At 38.9% G+C, this 23,969-nt stretch overlaps 1 long non-coding RNA gene across 1 annotated transcript; it reads right to left on the bottom strand.

The window, feature by feature from the left end:
* Nucleotides 1-18,397: 18,397 nt before the first annotated feature.
* LOC121339356 lies at nt 18,398-23,640 on the bottom strand. Its single transcript, XR_005953165.1, has 2 exons — nt 23,447-23,640; nt 18,398-19,016 (listed from the first exon to the last, which is right to left on the bottom strand). It is a non-coding gene; the product is annotated as an uncharacterized LOC121339356 (long non-coding RNA).
* Between the last annotated feature and the right edge of the window lie 329 nt (nt 23,641-23,969).

Raw genomic sequence — 23,969 nt, 5'->3', positions numbered from 1 at the left:
TTTATCCTGTGAATTTGCTCCTCCTCTTTATCGTCACATATTGTTTCAGTGCTTTAACACAAGTAAAGCTGGACCCTTTTCTGCTGACTTTTCCAACACATCTTTATGTTTCCACCTACGAGTTTTATCTCTGCTTTTTCTACACAGCACAGCTTTTTCTACACATGCAATACAATGCAATGGCAAAACCAAAGCATAGTGTTAAACTAAAGAGAACTTCAAGTACATTTGTGCTGGTCATGGGAGTGGAATTACAGGTCTCAGGGCATTTTGCTTCTGGTGCAATGGAGAGCAGTATTTATTACTATTTTCTGAATACTGCAAGTTTTTTTGAGGAAAAAAACCACTCAGCCACACAAATACCAGAGCTCCCTGAGGCTAGAGAGAACAGAGTTCCTCTGAGAGAGGGGAAACAGGCAGAGAGAAAGAGGAGTCACAGGAAGCTAGAGTCAGGTTTGTCTCTGTGTAGATGTTAACTGGATGGATGCAGAACATCCACCAGGCAGCCAGATTTTCCAACTCTTTCTGACTCATGTGAACACAGTGGCTAAAATCAACAGAATGACATAAATCAGGATTTCCAGGTATCTCATGGTTAATATCTATCTCCAGCAGCATCTTTTTGCCAGGCAAGGCCCTTACAAGGTATCCCTCCCATGGGAGTGGCAAGACAGTCATGCTGAAAGTCCTTCCTCAGAGAACTTGCCTATTTCCCCAGCTTCTTGTATCCCTAATTTTCCCAATCTTAGAAGAATCAAAATGTCTTTGCAATCTCTCCTACTCTGTCAAGTTGAATTGAAAACAGCCCACAAGTTAAAAAATTACTGTGGCTAGACATAAGGGATAAGCACGTACCTACAGAGACAGCATGGTTGTAGGAGCCTTGCTTTGTTAGGGAAACAGAGAAGGATTTACTGTAGTCAGACATGACAGGAGAAGTAAGAAATCCTGTCATTTCAATAATATTTGAAGAAAAAGATTAATACTCCATAGCTTTCTTTTAATGAGAAAAGCAAGTAATTCTGAAGATAGTGAATAAAAAACCTGTAGAATCCAAGTAACCTATATACAACCTACATTACAAACGTTGAGTGTGGGGTAAGTACTAAGATACAGCTTTCTATAAACTCAGCAGGTGATTATATAGAGGTAATGAGAAAGAACAATTTATTTTATGACCTGAAATGGTTTCTTCAAACAGAACGGTGGCAACTGCTATTCAATGAAAGTTCTATGCACTACTTCATCACTGCTGTAGTTCATGTGATTGAACCTGGTCCCAGATAATTTTAATGCATAAACCTTTTGAGCTTGCATCACACTAATATTGTGTCTTGCTTTACATTTGATCTTCTGTTGTCTTAATTTAAACCAGAACAGCTGAGACAAAATTCTCATCTAATCTACACCTGCTGCTGGCTGCCAGCAAGAGTGAGCTGTGTTCAAAGCAATTTATGTTGGCTGATTAAGTATATAAACCACCTACCTGAGGCAGGTGCATTGTCAAAACCACTTAATGTAGAATGTGATATAAATTGTTAGTGTTTTGCACCATCCATAGGAGAATGTGAGCTCAGTAGTTAAAACATAAACATAGAAATCCAAAACCCAAAAAGTTCAGCCAGGAAATAAGCAGTCCTTGTATGTGACTATTATGTTAAGTAAACGAACATCAATAATTACAATTCTGCCTCAAAGACTGTTGAAAAGATATGAATTTCAAACAATATTACATCAAACCTGCAGAGCTTACTTTCCTCCAGCTGCTAAAAAGAGGAGCAATTCCTTCTATGAGAAGGAGTGGTATCAAGCTAGATATCTGTAAAGGTGATCAATGTAAGGCAACACAGCAAACATCTTTTCCCTTTGAGTCAAGCCCAAGCCACATCCCACTGCAGCACCAGGCAGGCTGAGAACTGCAGCTGACTGCCTTAGAGATAGAACAAGTACTCATTGAGATTCGTAATGCAAATTTAACCACCACCTCCCAAGGGCAGCAAGTTTTCCCTATGCCAGTGTTAATCCAGACAGGGATAGGGAGGGAAGAAGGGACAGACAGATGAATTTCAGCCCTCTAGGGTCAACTCCTAAAAGCTTCTTTCTCTATGAGGCGTTACAGTATAGTCAGCTTGGAGTGACACTTCTTATTCACCTCCTTATTCCTGGTCATAGCAGCCACTGCTAAGGTGATTTCATGCCTGTCACTGCCTCTGTGGCAGAACTGAATAAGTATGTAAAATCCTATCTGAATAATTCAACTATGTCCTGCTTGTGACTGAAAGCTGCTGTGCAGTAGGGAGCTCACTCAAGGAAGGCTTATAAAACATCCTTATAACTGCTGTCAATCCTATTATCATAAATCCAAGGCTGGACTGTGCAAGGTGCAATGAGAAGGCAGTTATTGTGACATCTTCAAAATGAAGGTAGGACTATCTAAGGGCATGAAAACAACCACAGAAAGAAAGTGACAAAAAGAAAAGCATGGATGGTGGTGGTGGCTTCTTATCACTGAAAACAAGTGATTTGGTAGTTATTTAGAAGAAATACGTAAAAAAAGGATATTATTTGTAACTTCAAACTGGCTTTAGTTGAGCACAGCAGTGAGAACTATAAAGTGCTGCTTCCTCTTGGTGTCTCTGTTGAAATATTTATGGTGATACCCTTGCTGTGGAGTTTAGGCAGGAGGCTCACTGCCAAAGGATGTACCACAAGGTTCCTGATGGCCTGGGACCTATACAGCCCCGCATTAAACTGTGGGCAGGATGCAGTCTGAGTTTTCCTATGGTACCTCATAAAGCAACTACATTATAGCAAAGCTACATGTGCTGACATTTGGTTTTTAATTTAGGGGACTTGCAGTAATGAGGAAGAACCTATTTAAAACATTTAAATAGTGAACTTAAGAGGAACAAAAATTAAAAAAAAACCATGCTTTTACTCATAAATAATTTGAAACAATTACCTTTTGCTAAGTGTACAAACAATTCAATATTATACTTTGTGGATAACAGAATTAATTTTTCTACAAATAAGAAAATAACCTCCCATTTCATTATTCAGGATTACACAGTTTCCTACTCCTTTCTCATCCTCTCTGCTCCAGGCTAAAATCTATTTTCATTCTCTTAATAATTGCCAGAGGATAACATCTAGCCCAAGTACAACTACAGGTACTGTTTATAGCAACCAAAGATTACTCTGTGCCTCACTAAAATGTCCAGGCTACCTTGACCTGTCAAGTCAACTGTATCAGGAACAGCATATGCAGCAGCAATTACAAAATAAGAGAATTACAAAAAAGTCGCTTCTCTTGAAATTATAGTTTTTGTAATTCAAGCATGCCACTCTGAAACCAGAAAAGGAAGCTGAAAGATTTTGAGAGAATTGTTCATCAGATGGACCCCTCTTTCCCACAGTGAAATCTTTGAAATTACTTTATTAGTGGGAGCAGTGACAACTGAGGACAGGATCTTATTTGACAGAATCTTCCTATTCAGTTCTTAACTAACATGTAAAATTGTATGCTGGAAATGGAGGGGTAGTTACCAACGCATACTGAAAATTTACTCACACCCTCCTAAAATCAGCTTCTGAAAGAACTATTAATGAGTTAATAGCAATTAACACAGAAGAAGACTGTATCACCTGCATTGTAGCCAGTTGATAAGAAGAAATGGGTCTCAGGAGAACCACGATCTGTCTCAGAACCTCACGAGACAGCCTGGGCAAGCCAAGTTTTCTCTGAATCTTTTTCAAATTGAACTAATCTGCTCTGAAATCTGATAGCTTGAGACTGCTGTTAATATCCAGAAGTCCAGAATGGGAACTCTCAGAGAAATGTTTTGAAATTGTCAGTTCTGGTTCTGAGCAAGGATTGAAAGTGGCTCATCTGTGTCAATAAATTGGCTGGCAAAGACTGGATCAGCCCTTTGCATTTGACCCTCGTACAAGTGATATGTCTTCTCGTACAAGTCTTGCAGCATCAGGACTCAATCAATTTAGAACTGATCTTACCACCCCCTAAAATTGGACTTCCTGAAACGTGTGTGTCTCAGGCTCACAGAAAATGGCTCACAGCATTGAAGAGGACAGAAATGAATTCATTACCTTTCTACTACAAGATCACTCGATGTGCAACAGCCCTACCAATCATTATGTCCAATGCAAATAATGGATTGCGTTTCTGTCTCATTGCCTTGTGACAGGATTGTTATTAACTTGAGACTAAACAACAGTTCTGTAGAAAGTCTCCTCAAGGACAGGCTATATTCATATATCTATATCTATATCTACAGATGCCTGATTAATTTTCTTCTTTTCCCCACTGCCTAGATTGGAAGCTAAATGGAATGGACCAATAAGAGATTGCTAAACTGTGGGCTTTAGAGATTTCCACGCTTGCATTAATGCAAATAAATATATACCACAAATTTTTTTTTCAAATCCAGAAAAGTTGGCTGTTAAGATGGCATAACAGTTCACAGTGAGAACATGGATTTCCAAAAGAGGTTGGAAAGTGTCATCAAATAACAAGGTGATAATGAGGTCTGAGACTTTTCCAGCATGTATGGATGTCCTGCTAATTTGGTATGGCAGTGCCTCCAGAAATAATTAACGACAGCAGTTGTACAGGTACTTCATCAGCAGAAACATTGGAGGGTGATGAATCCATGCAAAGATTGCACAGGTAGAATAGAATGATCCCTACAACAGACAGATACAAAAAAATGCTAGCAGTGTCTCCTTTAATAGTGAAACTCAGTTTTTCATTTTCATCTCTTACCTGGGCTCAATGTCACTGAAGAAGGCTTGAGTAATTTGAAGAAAATAAGAGTTGTGATTTTTTTCAGTTGGGTTTATTTTAATTTTTATTTCTTTTATTTCTTTTAATTTATTTTAATTTTACAGCTGTTATACATTTTAAAAAATATTTCTTAGAAACTACAGAATCATATTTAATCTTGAATGCCAAACTGCAATTTTTACAGCAGATCCTCTTGTGTTGTCTGCTTTTAGGAGGAATGAGCACAGGTCCTCCTGGGCACTCACCTTATTGACCAGCAGAAGAACAATTAAAATTTTCAGCCCACAAATATTCATGCATGCATATACATGTCACTTGAACTCCAGTTGAAAATTGAATTAAAAGAGGCTTGTATCCTTACTTTCTTATGCATAGATAACCATCTGAATTACCTGAATTATCTTCCATGTTCTAGTAGAGATGCTTCTTTAACACTAACCCTCAACCTTCTGGCCTTGGCACACTTATAGAGGAAATACTTTCTTTAAGCACATTCAAAGGAGATCAGGTCAGTCAAAAGTGTTAAGGATATAGTTAGTAATTTGTGCAGATAAAGTTGTATAAAATATACAAACCAAACCACCTTACATAGGGAAAGGGGTGGGGGGAAGAATTTCATCCCCAGGATGGCAAAACCACGGCAGATGGACAAGGAGGCACCACAACATTTACATGTGGAGGAAACCTCGTCTGCACAGGAGATGGGCATTCACGGAGGCATGTGTCCAGTGACGCCCAAGAGATGATGGCCCGGACGAGATACCCATCTGAGATAACCGGAGCCATAAACACCTGCTGTCTGAATGCCAGATTCTGGGAATTGAGAACGCGCATTAATCAATTACCGGACAAAGGCTTTGTGCAGACCGGATGGAAGAAAGGACCCAACGTGAATATGAAGAACTCTAAAAAGAAACAAAGGGACTCTGCCACGGGTAAAATAAAGAGTATAAGAACCACGGCCTCAGAGCAGCCAGTGTGGATGAGGGGAATTTGGTGCAATAGAGGCCAAATTCACGTTCACCCAGCTCACCTCCCGGGGTGTTATGCTGTCTGTTTGATTGTTGCTTGTCGGGACTGTATTACGGTTGCGAAATAAATTCTTTTTATTTTTTTATCAAAATTGAGCATGTTTCATTTTTACTTATAAAAAAAAGGATATGAAATTAATTTAAATATGCAAAATAGGTTATTGAAACTACAGCTACTACCAGTGATTCTATAGGCTACAGCTTCTGGACAGAGTTTCATTTTGTCCCAGATTGCTTGAATTAAATTCACTGACTTTTTCTTCCTTTGGATAATTCTATTATAACGGTGAGAGAAAGAGATTCATCCAAAAAAAAGCCTCATATTTTTAGAACTACATGGGATGACTGAAGAATTTCTTCTTGCAAGATGACATCTGTCGTGGAAGTCATTCAACACATCATTAAATAAAGCTTGAGTCTCAATATTAACACCTTCTGTAAAGCCCAAAACACCTCTCAAATCAGCCAATAATCAGCCTAAATCAATTGGTTGCCATCATGCCTAGTGACAAGAGTTAGTAATGAACTGCATGTATTTTTTCTGATTTAGTGGTTTGGACAAGCTTTTTAGCCAATTTTTGAGCTGGTGGTATCCACTAGAAACTTTGGCAGATAAACACATTTCACATTCAGGGGTTAATGTTGTTATGTCTGGAAAGAGAACAGAGAAAAATGAAGGTGTTTCTCCTTGGTAAGTGTAGAAACAGTTAAATAACATAGTTAAACCCCAAATATGGGTTATTTTTGCAACAGAAATACTCCCTGAGCTTCTCCTCCAAAAAGGAGAGCTAGTCTTTATGTAGTGAAAACACATCATCCTGAATGCATTGGAAAGAAATTTGGCTTGGGAGAGGAAAAACTGAATCAAAAAATAAGTTTGCCTCCTTCCAGGAGAGCAGAGCATCCATGGGAGTGAGTGAGTTTGGCTGGGAAGATCTCATGTCTGGCAGATGCAGCCTGGAGCTGGTGCACAAAGAAGCAGAGAACAAGCGAGGAGGGGAAGTGTCTGCATGAGGCAGGTGAAAATAGTGAAGCAGAAGCACAAAGTGATCCTTTAGATTTAGTTTCAATAGAATTTGAATAGAATTTTAGTTTCAAATTTCCTTGCATTTCCTTGCAAGGACTTTTTTGGATATTTGTGCCAATGTTTCTGGTTTTGGATGCTGCAGACGAGCCCTTTCATTCAGTGGATTGTGGGGCAACTGACTGTGAGATAATAGCTAAATGTCCAGGCAGCTCATGTAAAAAGGTGCAGTGCGCAGGAGGGCAGCAAGGAGAAAAGATGAAATGTGCCATGTGTGGGTGGAGGGGAGTGGGGTTCACACAAACACTGTGATTCTGATCCTGTTGTCTGCGAATTGGAAACTCATGTGGCCTCAAGACACAGAAGTTAGGAAAAAGTAGGAAAAATTAATAAACTAAAAGGATTGGAAAATATTTCTCTTTCAAAAAATAAAATGTCTGGATTTTGGACATTTTTCATCCCCGTGACTTTGAAACCTTCACACTTTAAAGATCTTGCACACAGAGCATCCTTTCCCAGGAAATAACATAAGTTTTGTATGCTATTCCTCTAAAAGACATCTTTTCTCCTCCCTCTCGAGACTTTTTTTTTTTGGCTTTTTTTTTTGGCTTTTTTTGGCTCATGGGGAAGACCAAGTGATTTAGTCACCCAGCAGAGTATTTACCATTGGACAAGCCATGATAACATTGTGTCACTCTACTGCTTCCTTTCTTAGGCAGGGTTAATGTAAGGAGGCAAGCCTGCTGAAAAGACTCCACACAGGAGACTCCAGCCTTTATCCAAAACGGGCTCAGGTTGTGCTCTGCGATTACACACATGGCCATGGCTGTTACTGCGAAGATCTCCCTTCCTGGCAGGAGGAAGCAAGAAGAAATCACAGAATCACAGGATATCCTGAGCTGGAAGGCATCCACAAAGATAATCAAGTCCAGCTTCTGGCCCTGCACAGAATAACTGCAAAAATGGGAAGTGGCATCATCTCAAGATGTACTCGATGGTGGAACCATCATGTACATAGGAAAGGGCTGGGAGGTTTTGCTTATTTGCAGGCCTGACATGAAGCAGAAAAAGGCATCACACCAGCTTGGACAGAGAAGACTGGGGTAGGGTCAAATTGGGGGTTATGTTTTTTAAACAAGGAGCAGGGTGTTTTTCACCTGGTGTATGCCACCACTGGCCTGGACAGGAGAGGATGGAGCCAGACAGGGCTCTGGAGAGGCAGTTCAGACACAGCTGGGAGGCCCCATGAGGTCAAAGGAAATGGGGACCATCCAATCTTCATTTGACCTTGCAGAATTTGTGCAGAGTCCCAAGAAACCTGTTCTACCAAGGCTGGGTAAGTGCCATCAAGGAGGAGACAGCTGTGACTAGGGCATCACTCCTTTCTGCTCCTGGCTTTCCTGCCGTCCCCCAGGGCTCCCAGCACAAGTCAGTTAACCCAAAGGGCTCTAAGCACAAGTCTGGAAAGCCTCCCTGAATGATAGCATCTGAAGCACAGAATTTGGATTCTAGAGTTGGAGAAGTTGGCTGGAGCTAGGTGGAAGAGGGATCATACACAGCACATAAGTCTGTTTACAACAGGCTATTTCTCATGCAGTAAAAGTTTTAAACAAATATTATGTTTAAAGGCCATTTTATAACTCTTGCTATTCTCCCCTTTGGAAATCTTTGACAACACCCATTGCTTAGCTCTCAGAAAGCAACTCCACCTCAAAAATCTCGCTTCTTGAAAGAATGGTTGCAGCCAAGAGTGAACTCCCTATTTTTTCTTACACCTCCCACACAGAAGTGTCAGGAAGGTACTGCCAAAACATTTTCTACGATGACTGGCAACTTGCTAGCATGCCAAGAAAAAGGAACTTGTGAGAACATGCAAAAGTGTAATCCTGCAATTCCCTGCCTTGAAAAAGTTTTCAAAAAATTGTAATTACTTTTAATTGAGTTTGAATATGAGAGCACTATAGTTTTTATTTTAATCTAAAGCAACTCAGCCATGTCTGAGTCTTCTAACTAAAACAGGAACAAGAGACAGAATGTAGTGTGCACAGGTAAAATTTAATTAGCAAATCCCTGCTCATTATTCTGGACTGCCATTTGTAATCCCTCTGTCCTATTTAGGAAATTATAATTTCTTCTGTAGTTCAAGTGCTATTATATACAGTCCCATCATTATTTTGTCAAAAAACCTGAGGTGAAGAAAGAATCCTGCACAGTGCTATTTGCTCATCAATAGATTAGTCAGGTTTACCAGCCTTTTTTAAAAGCACTTATAAAAGACACCATAGATCAGTATCAGCATTCTGCAAGAGCCATTTTAGCTATTTCCTCCAGGTGATAAGCAGATTTCTTACAGAAAAAGAACAGCTGAAATCCCAACCTTCTGATTATTTTTATATAGAAGGAAAATATGGTCTATTTCAGACCATAACTGAGGTCTTAAATTATGTGCAGAGATAGGAGAGGTCTGTGCTTCACAAGTGATGGCAAAGTCAGTGAGTCTTACGTCAACGTCTTTTCTTCAAATCTAATTTGATAATGATGTAAAGGTGTCACTTAGTGATCTCTCTCCTTGAAATTAATTTATGGTAAGACACTTGATGGACAGGTGCTTTAAATATAAATACTTTTTTTATACCTGTGCCAGCTTCAGCTGTACTTTTTCTGCAGATAAATAGAATATCACTAATATCAGTTTGGACTGATAAATAAATCAACCCACACTGCTTTGAAGGGATCAAAGGAAAACAAAACCCACACCAAACTCAAAGGACCTCTTCACCACACCACCCCTTATTGGTGCTGTTACAATGGAAACTTCTGACACATAATTCCCTCAAAAAACCACATTTCCATCCCAGAGAAACAGCCATCATTCTTCACGCCTCCTCACACAAAGATGGTTTCAAGCACCATCAGAAGAATATACGGAGAACTAACCTCAAATTACTCACTTTCCAGACTGTAATCATAGTGTTCTCTTTCTTCTGAAAAGTCACTTCACCTTTGAACTCCCATCCAGCCATTACATTTTTTCCCAGCTCACAGGATTTTTGCAGCAATAGACAGAAGTCCACTGCAGGCTGGAGGAGGCATTTCCCTGAACCATAACATACCAGGGATATGACTTTGACAATAAGCGTTTAGACACACCTGTACAATACAGTTACAGATGAAGAAAGTAAAGCAATACTGTTCTTGATTCAGGCATACCTTTGGCTTTGGAGAAGTTAAGGAGATGCTGAGACACAGCTGAATACCTGTAGATCATGAGACAGAAGCAGAAAAGAGGCAACAGAGGTCAGTCAGCACGTGGCTTTGGTTTGCAGTCCCTCCAGCCTTGCCTGATTCCTCTGCAGTGGACAAACTGAAGCATATAACAAGAGAATTAACCATATGAGTTACATTCTTCATCCTGCCCTGTACAAACACCACCTCAAGAGTTAGAGAAAGCAGTGGAATTGAGAGAAGCTTGAAATTGACGTATAATGAAGCTACTGGTGCTGTATTGATAATTTTAAATATTAAAAAAAGAAGGAAAAAAAAGCTCATTGTAAGTTCCTGGAACAAACGTGGTTTTCACAACCCTGTTCTCTTTTCTGCTGAAGGGCATCCTTTTATTAAAATGACTAGTAATTAATTGAAAGAAGAGCTCCAGGATACTAGCTAGTGCTTGCTTTCTCTCAAATAATGTGAAAGAAAAAATACAGATCACCCTTCTACACATAGCCAGTAGCACTCATGTTAAGTAGCCCCTGTTTCTGGTCCCTTACATTGAAGTCTGTTGGAGAGAAACCCCACATGGAAGGCAGGTCTGATGGAAACCCAGGAAACTCACAGGATATAGCAGGTGTTCAGATATATGAACAATAGGGAAATTTTTGGCTCTCAGAGTGGTCACTCTCCTTTTCTTTTGGTCTTCTGCACAGGATTCATTTTTTAAATGGTTTATTTTCAAGTCTGACTTATATGCCTAACTGCAGGCAGCAAATTCCCGCTCACAACCTTACATGTGTTTAGTATTTTTGTGCTTCTTTACATATGGCATCCTGTGTAGACAGAGAAAAAAATATTCCAAGTAGATTGCCTCTCTAAAGAGCTACTTTAAGATCTTTCATTTTATTTTACAGATCCATATACTGTTAACCATCATAGTAGCAGACTGCCATGACTAGAAATTTCTCCCTGTTTTTTTCCTAGTTTGCCAATTAACTGCAACGACACTAGAGAGGGGAAGGTGCTGTTGCTGTTTGCTTGTTCATGACCTAAGTAAACATCAGGAGGGAATCAGTCCCACCCAAACCCCACTGTCAGGTGTCACCAATTAGGGCAGAATTTGGCCTGCAGAAAATGTCCAACCCTACATGCTGCAGAAAAGGGACAAGTTGGTTTGGGATCTCATAGGGATGTTTGTAGAGCTGGCTGTAGATAGCCTCAAGGTCTGGGGAATGAGGTATTTCTTTTCTTTGTGAACTGAACATTCCTGGTGTGTGTACTCTGTCTAGCTGGGATGGAGTTAATTTCCTTCATAGCAGCCCATACAGCGCTGAGGTTTGGATTTGTGACTCTATTTGAAGTTCGCATTTCACCCTTAGCCCCTACTCCAACCCCTTTCCCAGAAGCTGCACATCATGGAGCTGTATCACCTGTCCATCCTGCCTTAGTGAGGGCTTCTCTTCTTCTCAGCATTTCAGAAGAGGTGGATGAGCACATCATCTCATTTGTGGCACCCTTTGTAAACAGTGAGGAGGAATGTGTGGCCATATGCAATATTGTGCTGTGCTAACAGAGTGGTGTGAATCCTGTTCTCAGAAACCAATCCCTGTGTCAAGAAAAAAGGCAAAACAAAGGAACTCAGCAAACATGCATCAAGGATTCTCCAGATGACAGAAACTCAGAATAAGAGACACTATTTCACATACGCGGCGTGTAAGCACACAGTTTCCTCAGCATGAGGAACTCACCGTCTGTAACTGCTTCAGTTGCAGAGGGACTTCAGCTGTGGAGAGCATTCCTTGGGGTTTTGCGGAGAGACTGGAACTCTCAACCATGATCAGCCATGCTCATTTCGAGAAGCACTACCTTTAAATGAATTTAAATGACTTTAAATAGTATTTTAAGTGTTTTTCCTGTTCCTAGTGCTTATCAAAGAACTAAAAGGTGACCATGAAGACCTCCGGGGGCACGTGATTTACAGAGAAGAGGAAGACAAAGGATGTATAAATCTAGGAGAAAAAGTTTATAAAGACAGGATGAGACTGTAAAATAAAAGGGTCACATGAAAGATGCCAATAGTTAACATTTCGGTGAAGGAGATGTGGTTTTAAAAGTTGGAGAGCAGCATGGAGAGTATTGCTAATATTTCAAAACTAGCTCATAAAATTAAAATTATTATGATGATAATGATGAAAAAACATACTGAAAGAAGGGAATTTTAGGTAAAGAGTCTTACCAGCAACTGTCCAATCTGTTTGAGTCATATATCATGGTAAACCCTCTAATGTCACTTACATAAACACATTTGTTACCTCTTTATTTTTAACAGCTGTGCCATTTCCACATTGAACTGCAACTTATTTATAAGACCACAGACTGCAGCTAGAAAAGCTGTAGAAAAGCTTTTAAAAACAGATATTTGAGCAGAACACTTATCATATTAGTTATTTCTGGTAAATTCTAAATTATCTTAATTTTTAATATTTTGTTAATAATTGCACTAGAATTAGAAAGTAAAGGTATCTTCAGTTGTATAAATCTAATTTTCCACCATTTTACTGCTGGCTATGCAATTCCAAATATTTCCTCAGATAAAACACTTCCCTTTGTCAGCAGACAAAAATTAAATCTTACAAGTTTCCATATAAAACCCAAAATCTGTTTTAAAATTAGGAGAACAATATCTTGCATTTTTTTTCAACTGTATGAATAGTAACTAATACTCAGAGTTCAAGAGAAAAAACCTGAACAGATGCATCTAAGAGTTCAATCTAGTATTCTCTCACTTTTGTACCAGCATCCTGGAAGGTTGCTCATTCCTCACAGTGCACAACTGCAGAACCTTAAGGTAATAAACTTGATTTTCATAAAGTACTTGTGTTTTCATGCCCTGAAGTCACAAGTGGACATCCATACTTGCAATTCTGCACTTATCAGCAGGAGTCATCCCCAATGCACTTTTCAAGACATTCCTGCCACATTTTGGCATGAATACCACAACCCAATTTTATCAGTTTCCAAAAGTGGAAGCCTTCTCATCTTCATACTGTGTGGCACATTTCCTGTAGCTGCCCTATTTTAAAATCAGCCTAACAAAGCTTTACCAAGGCCAGGCAAACACCATAAAAATGCAATTTAAGGAACAATACTGCCTTGACTTGCAAAGAAGAGGGAGTGCAATGGATCTTAATGACCCTTTTCTATGTATGATTCTGAGAGCTGTGGAGGTATAATACAAACACTGAACTGTCTTGAATTAAATGAAGTCAAGATAACTCAAGGACAAACACTTGTTTGCAGCCAATACAGTTATTTGAAATCTTCTCAGCAGTACTTTAAAAATCTCATTACGAACTGAAATGGGTATTTCTTGTGGTGCTACAGCAAACCCTGAATTTCTTTATTGTTTCATTATGTGTGTTCTGAATACAGAGACAGGCTCTCCCACAGATAAAACTCAGAACAGTGTAGCATAAATGATATCCATAAATAATTATTTGCTTAGCTTATCCACTAAAAATATCACTCCTGCTTGAAATATATAAACCTGGATATCACTCAAAACCAGGAACATTACATGTTAAGTCTTTGGTGCGTTCTGCAGCATTACATGAAAGATGTCACTACTTCAAATTCAGTGTTAGAACTTGATACTTTATTTTTTTGTAGAGGATGGGTAAACTAGAATATATCTTCTTCTTTCATCCTTTATCATAGCTACAAATATCCCACTTAGAAGCAAGGTTATGCTTAGAAATATATTGCTGGGCTTCATGTTATGGATCTTAAAAAAAAAAAAAGAAAACTTAACCCACAGAAGTACCTGTAAATTGAAAGTATAGTTTTGCATTACAAACTGATCTTGTATCACATTTTATAAACAGCAGGATTGTCTTAAAACAAAAAAGGTGACTAATGTTCTGTCTACCATGCGTGCATTCAGAACTTGCTATTATGGATGTGCTCCAGTAGGGATTTTTTCTGTTTTCTTTGGCTCTATTGCATAAAGGAGGGCTGTCAGCCAGCTAAGCAAAACAGCTGTGACTTGGGAGCCCAGTGGAAGAGAATGGGCCCTGTAGAAGATTTGGCTGTTGCATGTAAGCTTAAATTAAGCTTCTAAAAGGGACAGAATATTCTGTGGCAATCATTGGAAACTGAGTGACATTATTAATACAAATGTTCTGCAAAGATAATGGACAGACCTGCTTATCTGTAAATAGCAAATAAAAAGCTCTAATAAAATAATATTGAAATAAATTTCAATGCTTTTTATGATGGAGTTCCTCACAGGAAAGTCTTTTATACAGCTTCAAGTTGCTACTCGTTTTTGAAAGTTAATGCCATGATAACTTTCAATAATATGACTAGTGCACATTCCTATGCTGCATTAATTGTACATTTACAACTCCAAAGAAGCCATGCACAGAGGAAAAATACAGGACAAACATCTGCAGCTGGAGACAAATGAAAGCAGTGGCTATCACCCCTGCAGCATTTTCATTAGATATAACTATTCTTATCCAGCATTTGTATGCATTAAATAATCATCATGCTTCCCTAGCTCCCCTCCTTCCCTGGAGAGGTCTGTGGATCTAACTGACACTCTTGTAGGACTTACCACTTCTACAGAATACCAAACAGAGATCGAAATTCTTTCCCCTGGCATCCTAATTAGGACAGTATGATGTTCTATGCTTTCAAGTCCTAAAGTCAGTGAAGGAACTGAACAAAGTCTGCTACATTCACATCAACAATTACTTACTCTTTTTTTGTCCCCACGTAACTTTTTCACTCCATGTCATTTAGTACAAAATCCTGCCATAACCAAATTTGTGCAAAGATCTCCATAGTCAGAGGGGAATATTTTTTGTTGCTAACACATAGCTGTTTAGATACCCATTCTCCTTTTTCTAGGACACTCCTGTTGCAAGAAAACCTTGAATCTTTAGTTTTGTGTGGCTGGTTCATGAGTGGAGCTGTGGCAGGGAACAGAAAAAGGCATTAGGATACTTAGGGAAGGGGAAGAAAATATAATCTCAATGCCAGCAAGAACAAGCTGATGATACAACTGATTTTAAATCTTCTTCCTAGGTGGGAGACTAACAGAAAACAGCTGAGATTTGAAGAATGCTACTGAACTGGAAAGAATATTATGACACTAGAAAAATAATGCAGATTGTACTTTGCTGATATGGAAATATGCAATAACAGCAATTAAATTAATTTGTGTCCCCTACTGAAACAGCTCATTTTTTTCCTTGCTTGCAAAATATTAAATATCCAAATACACCAGTTATGAAGAAAAAGTGACATTTTAAAGAAAATATCTTAACCAGAGACCATTTACAGGATAGTCTATTGCCCCAGTTCCTACTGTGAATCTATGCACACACACAAAGTTTGCCATTCTCAGGTTTTATTTAGACATTAATGCCAAAACCACTCTCTGTGATTCAAATCTGTTCTTGGGATTAAGCTGAAAAGAAAGAATACTAAATAAAGAACTCAAATGTTTCTATAAAGTTTATTTATGACCTTCTACGGAGCTCCACTCACAAAAGACACCAGAATAGTTCAAAATGTTGAGAACAAAAATATGACATTTTATCCATGTGTTTTTGACACAGTCCTTTAATATACCCAATTTTGGAACTGTGACACTAGAAAAACTCCTCGATTCCTAAACAAGTTTTTCAAATCAAAATAACATTGCACTGACACGTAAGCTGCGGTAGGATTACAGATCAGGAAAGGGTAGCTGAATTTTTGTAACAAACAAGAATTTTTACATCCTCAAATGTTTGTAAGCTGGGGAGAGTTTTTAATTCATATAAGCCTAAGACTGCATAGCTTTTCAGTTTGATTCGGGGCACTAGAAGGAATAGGGATTATATGTGCACACAGCTCAAAATAGTCTTCATGCAGGTACCTGGGCCAATCACTAGCAATACATAGCATACAGTGTAAAGCCCCTCTCTACCACACTTCAACTCTGCTGATTTTCCAGGCTACACCTAATATTTTGCCTGTCTCTCTTTGAAGTGAAAATTCCATTATGGGCTGATAATTATCGATAGCACTGCTGCTGGAGTATTTCACAAAAATAAAAAAAAAAAAAAAAAAAAAAAAAAAAAAAGGAGGCTTTAAAAACACCTCTAATCAGCAATTTATTGAGATGATTCTGAGCAGCCCTAATTGTGACAAACTGAAAATACAAGAAATATCTGGGAAATAGAAGATGAAAAGATCCATCTGCATATGCAAATAGTAGATTATGGTTTGGGTTTTTTTGCTTTAATAGACCTCAAATGGACCTTTGGATCATAAAATCCAGAAATTCCCAGGCATGCCTGTGAAAGCACTAGCTCTTTGTCCCATCATCAAACCCTTCACAGAAAAATAGGAAACAACTCAGAAATCAGATAAAATATTAGACTCCCCCAACACTGGGTAGAAGATACAACTCAGTTCTTAACTGAGGTCACTTTTGGTGTGGCTGCATTTTTTTGCCTGGTTGAGCAGCTGTGTAGTACAGCTTAATTTCCAGGTGGATTTGAACCATGACAATTATGTGGAGAGGTCTACAATGCATTATAAGATAAATAGATCCTTGAGTGTCTACTGCCATTCACCTCCCATAATTCTGATGCTGCCTGAAGTGCATCTTTACAAAATCTAATTGGGTAAGGATTTAATCATAATCTACCATACCAAATTTATGTTGCTTCTTCCAACACTCCATCTCCATGCAGTCTCACCACAGTTCCTAATCAAGGTAATTAAGTACTATATATACATAAAACCAGAATCTACACTGAAAAATTTTCTAATTTTGTATGGTTTTTTGTGTTTCAGAGTAGCCTTGCACTCTTTAAATATTTACCTTGGGGTCCATTTTACCTGCTGACAGTATTCTTCCTTACATCCTCTGCATTAGAAGACTAATCACATTAGATGCCATGTATGCACTGCCTTGTATTTTGTCATTATTCTGTTTGGCAGATGACAGTGAAGAAGAGCTGAGACATCCTCAAAAGCTTCCTTCCATTAACGAAAATGAAAAATCTCATTTTTTCACACAGAGTGTATTTTTGGTAAATAAGAAACAAAACTAACAGAAATTGAATATGGATAAGCTAGAAGCATTTTCTGATATGATCAAACTCAGAACATTTAAAAGGCAGTGATGAGGGCATTATCAGATTTGATTTTGAGATGGAAGAGCAACTTCCATCTGCGTACATCAGGAAGTTCATTAGCTGCACCACAGAGTTATACACCCAAGTCCCTGTGCTCATAACTTGAAAGGGCATGGACACACGTACACTAACGTGTATGTACTGAGACATGAACACATCTGTGCTGTGCTGGATGCGTGGTTCTTACCCTCTTTGAAAGCCATCATGGTGCACTTCATAGTTGCTGCCTGACTGCAGCACCCTGGCTTGTGCTTGGTTTTTCATGTGGATTCCTCCTCTAGCACTTTGGGAGCCTTGAAGGGTAAGATCTGAACAGAATCATCCAGCAGTGGCTTCAAGGGCAAGCAAAACCTCTAGGCACCAGTGGAACAAGGTTTGATTCTAGTCTGATAAAGGACTGACAAATGGCACACAAGGATTAAAAAAGCAAAACCAAGAGGCAAATAAAAGCGAGTCTAGCAAAAAATACATGGATTATTTTCAGACTATTAAATTTTACAAAATAAAGTATTTGTGTCCTGAGTGCTCTGCATTTGGAACCCAGGAAAATATACTTAAAAAGTAAGGGACAATGATGCTGAGCAAAATTGCTCTCTTTTGGGCTCACATTGTACAAAATAGTACTACTGATCCAATTGCATTTGAAAGATTCAGGACTTCCCTTTTCTCCAGAATCTCTGGGACAGGCATTTTGGTTTAGGAAACATGTCATCATTGCCAATTTTAGTTGAAATGCATTTTGCTTGCAAACCCCATTAGCAAGAGAAAGGAGGTGGATTTTCAGAGAATATGTTTGTGATGGAAAACTAAAAGAAAGGAATTTTGAAAGGACAGGAAAGATGAAGACAATTCATGAAAAGTGCTCCAAGCATAGCTGCACATGAGATACATTCTTGAGATTAATGAATTTGTTGTACATGCCCATAATTATTTCCATTCACATGGAACAGGTCCAGCTGCTTTCAGCATCCACAAATGAGAAACAGAAGGAAGCAGAAGAGAAACAACCATATTTTGCTATGTCCAACAGTTAAAATCACTGGATGGCAAATAAATTATGCTAAGCACAATTAAACACAGAATTAACAGTAATCATTTGTAACATAACACAACAAGACAGCTGAGATGAATGAGAAATGGCTTTTATTGCAGCATATTGAGAAACTGAATGATATGTTGCCAAGATACATGTTTACAGAAATATGAACCTGAGGTCAAATATCTGGTTGGCTTCTAGTGGAACATGTATTCATCTACTCCTTGTTTGTGGATGTTTCTAATCCCTTCTCCTACTTTTGTGTGTGAGGAAAACTCCTACTCTTGTAGTAGCTACCATTTTAGCATTACAAAGGGCTGGAATGCTAGTTCAAATCCAGGCTCATGCAGCTGACATTTGGTTATTAGTGAGTGGATTAGACATGCCCAGTGCCAGGGGAGAGATGGCACAGCAGCTGCCATCTCTCATTTAAAGCAGTCTGCTTTAAATCTCTGTGATCTTCAGAACGCTGCTGCTGACAATAAAACAAGGCAAACTCAGCTAGGCTGTGCCTGCACAGTACGTCATGGGCAGATGGAAGCCTGGTCCACATGGGCTCCAGTACAAACGACTGTGTTCCAAGAACCATGTCCCAGTTACAGCAGATGCTGGGCTGGGCTGATATATCCAAGGCTTGGATCCTCAAGCCTTGAGTCTTGAAAGCTTGGTCTTCCGATGGCAGCAATGCAGGCATTCAGGTTTGGTCAGCCTGGAGCACAAGTACAGCAAACACACACAAGACTAAGAAGTACCATTTAGACTTTCTCACAGTTACAGCTATGTTAGGGTTCTAAGGTCCAGGTACATGAATTTGTTAAAAAAAATCTCCTTCATCTGTTGCTATAACAACTCTCGGTTTTCTAGTCAGCAACAGCCTTGGCCCTGACTTAAATTGTTATTTCTTTTATTGCATTCTATAATATCTTTCAAAGATATTTCCAATGACCATGGTAAAACAGCAAACTATCACCTTTCATTGGATAATTATAACTCAGCCATGGAAGAGAACCACAGCATGCCCCAGCACCCTTGGAAAAATTTGGCCCAGGTTTACATTGTGGAGATAATTGCCCAAAAATACTACAGAGCTGGGTTACTTCTGTAGTGTGCCTCCAGTTCTAGGAGATGAGGAGTGCTCCTAGGAGCTACAACAAACAGACATCAAGTCAGTGCACCTAGCATGCCAGAAAGATATGGATAACCTCTAAAATCAATGTGTTTAAAAGCTAGGGGTGTGATACTTCAGCTTTTCCTTCTTAAGTTGCAGGCATTCCTGCTCAATGCAAGAAAAAAACAATCAGCTTTCAGCACAAAGCTCTTGGACATTATCCTCTGAGTTAGGAGGAGATAGGGAATCTGGAACCATTTACAGCCATACCAGGATCACTGCTGGCAGTCTGTGGGATGTTCCTTGAGACATGCAGAGGAACCACCTTCCAGCTTTCCTGTTTCACTGAATCTCCACCAAGGAGCTTCTGTTCCCATAGCACATAGAAGGACTCTTCAGGCTCTGTCTTCCGGCAGCATTTTACCTCCTGTGTCAGACACAGAAGTGGGCTCTCTCTATCAAAACACAGCTATTCCACAGGTTTTCCATCATCTTTGAATGATGGGCTGAGTATAACAATTGATACATAGCTCCTGATATGAAAAAAAAAGGCAGAAAATTCCCATAGTAGGCAAGTGAATGTAACAGCAGCTTTGAAGGAGAGGAGACAGGCAGGGCCACAATGAAATTGTTTCCTTAAGAATGTGAGTATGCCACTTGCCTACAGATTTCACTGGAAAACCAGGTTCAAAATAAAGAAGCCTCAATCTATTTGGTTTCTCTCTGCTCTCTTTTCTCCTAAAGAGTACCTGACAGGTGGAAACTAAGCCAAGAGAACAGAGTGCCTGCATAAACCGTTAATGGAGACAAATGCCAGTTGTAGATGTCAACTGCAATTCTTCATTCCTTGCTGATAGCACAAGGCTCCACAGAGTAATGCCAAAATGTTAGGGCAGAAAATTCACTCATGGCTCCCCCAGTCCTTTTGTGACTTTTTAAACAGCTTTTTGTTTTTAAAAAGCAATTTCACTCTGCTACTTGCATTATGCCGTGTAGCTTTGTCACAGTTGATCTTCATTAAAACTGAAGACACTATAATAGAAGGCACAATTTTAGAGTAAAGGTAATTGTTCTGTAGTCTGATCCATTGCTCGTGCCAGCATGCAAAGTAATGTGCACTCACACATGCTGTGTAGCAGTGGATTTCCCAGTTTGTTTTGATTTAGGAATTACAGTGAAACAATCTCTTAGAAGCATTTATCTACAAATGCAGAGTCACAGATAGAAACAAGACTTCAATTCACAGACAGGAGAACCTGGAAATCTTTCAGGGTTTAGCATGAAGACGAGACTTTTTTGATTTTGTTGACCTTTCAAGAGTATGATTTGCTGGAATGATCCTTTTGTTTTTGTTTCTGTGAACTAATATGATTTCACTTTTGTAGAGTGAAGGGGAACTGAAGTCACAGGTATTTTTGCCTCAACCACAAAATGGGGTGTTGCACTTTGAGCCTCTACAACTGCATAAATATGAATTGTTTGCTGCTATGCTCCAATTCTTGGTGTGTTGACCAATCTCCAAATTAAGGGAAGACAGAGCAGTTTAAGTGCACCAAAGTTCTCTCAATAGCTGTCCTTTGGCACTGTAACTCTTCCTACCCCGAAACCTCAGCTATGGCTTCCCTCAGCTGTAAGACTGCCTGTCTGAAACCACAGTGGTAATCACATATCCTCTGAACAGAGAGAGACATAGCTCTCTCCCAGGATTTTCCTGGGAAGTTGTGAGAAAGCTTAGAGAAAAGAATGAGAAACAATACTTATCTTCACTTGCTGCATCTGTTGTTGTGCACATGTGGGATGTGTTATGGAGATTTGTTTACCAAAGGGTGATTTTTTTACTTGGACATTGGTGATGGTGTTTTGGATTCATTGACCAATTGGATCCACGAGTGTGTTGTGACTGTCTGGCAAGGGTGTTGGGTTTTTCTTAATAGTATAATATAGTGTAGTAAGAATAAAGCAATTGATCAGCCTTCTGCAATCATGGAGTCAATGTTATTCCTCGATGGGGACCACTGCTACAATAGAAACCCAGTGAGTATCATTTTAAAGTAGCTGATTTACAGAGTATCTGTTCTGAATCAACAACCAGCAATGCAAGGCATGTGCTCATTCAATGGGTATTATTTGCCTGGAGTATATCTGTCCATTTAGTATTTGATAATAAAATGACTGAGGCATTTCACAGTAAAATGTGCTTGCTGAGAGGCTGCCTGAGCTGGGGAGCCAGGGAAAGATACTTTGCCCTTAATAAGTTTAATAGAGGCAGTTATGTTCAGAAGATAGCACCTGATCTGTCAGAAGTTGCTTTAGACTTTCTAAAGGGGGTAAATGTTTAGTAATAGTTTCCTGAAAAAAGGGCTAGATTCTTTCTTTATTGCATTAGTGTAGATTTAATGGGGAAGGAGTGGAGAGAGAGATCCAAATAGAGGTGGAAACCAACATTTGAATATACATAGAGACTCCCAGGAAATCAGTTCAAAGTCTAATGCAATTGACTTGGAGGGTCCTGCATCTAGTGATACTCCTGAGTGCACAGGAAAATTATGCCGTCCTGAGAATTTGAGCCAAAAATCTTCCAGTGTGAACAGATTGACTAATAGAGAAGAGGATGTATTCTTTTTGGTTAACAGATTAACAGAACAGCTTACTTTTTATTATATATGCATGTTTTGTCAGTATTTTAGATTTTTGAACATTGTAAAAACTCATGCATCTAGACTTGATCTGGCTTAAGGACAATTCCTGGGGTTTTGTTTAATAGCAAGATACTCCTTATAGCATTGTGATGATCTTTTAAATGGAAATATCTGAATACTAGCAAGAAAAACCTTTCTTGAGAGCCTCCAAGGGAGACCTAGCTGTGCCTGCCATAGCCCTTTACAGGCTGTTCTTTGCACAGATATTACCATATTCTTTTTGAGGGCAGAACCAAGGACAAATAATGAGAATTCTGGTAGAGATCGATCTAGTAAAGGTTATTATTAACAGATCATATGCAATGATGAAGGAGAAGGACTGTCAGGGAAATGTTGATTCTTCATCCAGTTTTGCTTTTAGTAAAATAACTGGGCCTGTAAGCTAACATGTTAACTCTTTCAGCCCTGTTTACTCTTGAAAACTTCAGTCAGGCAAGGAATACTATAACTATGGATGCTATAGGCAACATTAAGATACAAAGTTTGGCAGAAGACTTATCACGGTTGTGTACCAATCAGAAATGGCTCATGTCAAGAACACACACAGTTAAAAAGCAAACTGAAACACACATTTTAGAAAATCATCTCAATTTCTGAGAAGCAATTACTTCCACCTACATATCTCGTTTTAAAGTCCAGTCACTTAGAATGATCTGCTTATAAAACTTCTGCATGAGAAAAAGGAAGGAAAAGAAAGATAAGCTTGGATTACAACTTCATAGAGTGAAAAAGGACTAAGATCTTCAAAACCATTGTCTCATTTTTGTAAAAATACATATTTATAAAACTTATTAAGCAATGAGGCAAGCCAGGATTTTATACTAGTATTTTGCCTTTGACTAACACAGTTGCACTTTATCTCAAATTGCAGTTGTCTATGTCAAAAGATTAATTTAACTCTAGCATTGATGTAATAGATTGAGCTGACCAAATCAAACTCACACTCAAAATACATAGTTATGTGTGCATGTTTGATGAGCAAGGACAGTTTAGCAACCAGTCTGAATAATAATAATAATTGCATCCTTCCTGTAGACAGCTCATTGTCTCCAAAGTATTGCAGATTTGAAATTTTCTGCTTTGTTCATCAGAATTCAGAATGGTTACCAGATATCACCCAAGAATTACAGATACAGTCCATAAATGACAGGTCAATTAAGAAGGCAACATGAATTCCTAAAAATGCTGGAGAACAAGGGTTGCACAGAATACATTACAAAGAAATTGCAAAAGTGACTTGATTTTTGAAACAGAAAATCAGAACACAGGATGAGAAGTAGGAAAGTGCAGAAAAATGAAGATAGAGCTATAATGCACTCTGTGAATACTTACCTCCTACTGGAGCTGAAAACCTGTCAAATTCAGAAAAGCAAAAAAAGTTGAAAGCCGTAAGAAAATATCTAAGTCGGTAGCAACATCTAAAACTTAAGCATCCTCTGATTTTGTGCAGGCAGAGAGGATGTGTTAGGTTACTGTTACAGTGCCATAAAAAAACCAGCACAGGACTGTGAAGAAGCTACTGAACAGCTTGAAACAAATAGCACAGATGGATCTAGAAATCACTTGCCTGCAGATGACAGCTTCAGCAGAAGGTGGTACACTGGCTGTAGGAATCAGCCATTGCCCTCCTACCATGGAGGTATCCATTGTTTCTGTCACTTTTTATATCACTGGTACCAAAACAGGCAAAATAATTCACTTACTGGGTTCAAACTGGGCCAAAGAAAAAGATAACTCAACTCAAATAATTTGAGCTGAGTGAAGTTTTTCTGGTAAATAAAGTCTTCTGAAATATGCACTTTTGAGCAAACCAAAACATTGCATGAGATTAACTAAATTCCAAGGAATATTTTTG

This window comes from Onychostruthus taczanowskii, unplaced genomic scaffold (assembly GCF_017590055.1).
Source record: "Onychostruthus taczanowskii isolate IOZ18803 unplaced genomic scaffold, ASM1759005v1 scaffold34, whole genome shotgun sequence".
NCBI classification, from domain to species: Eukaryota; Metazoa; Chordata; class Aves; order Passeriformes; family Passeridae; genus Onychostruthus; species Onychostruthus taczanowskii.
This window is presented reverse-complemented; position numbering and strand designations above follow the sequence as displayed.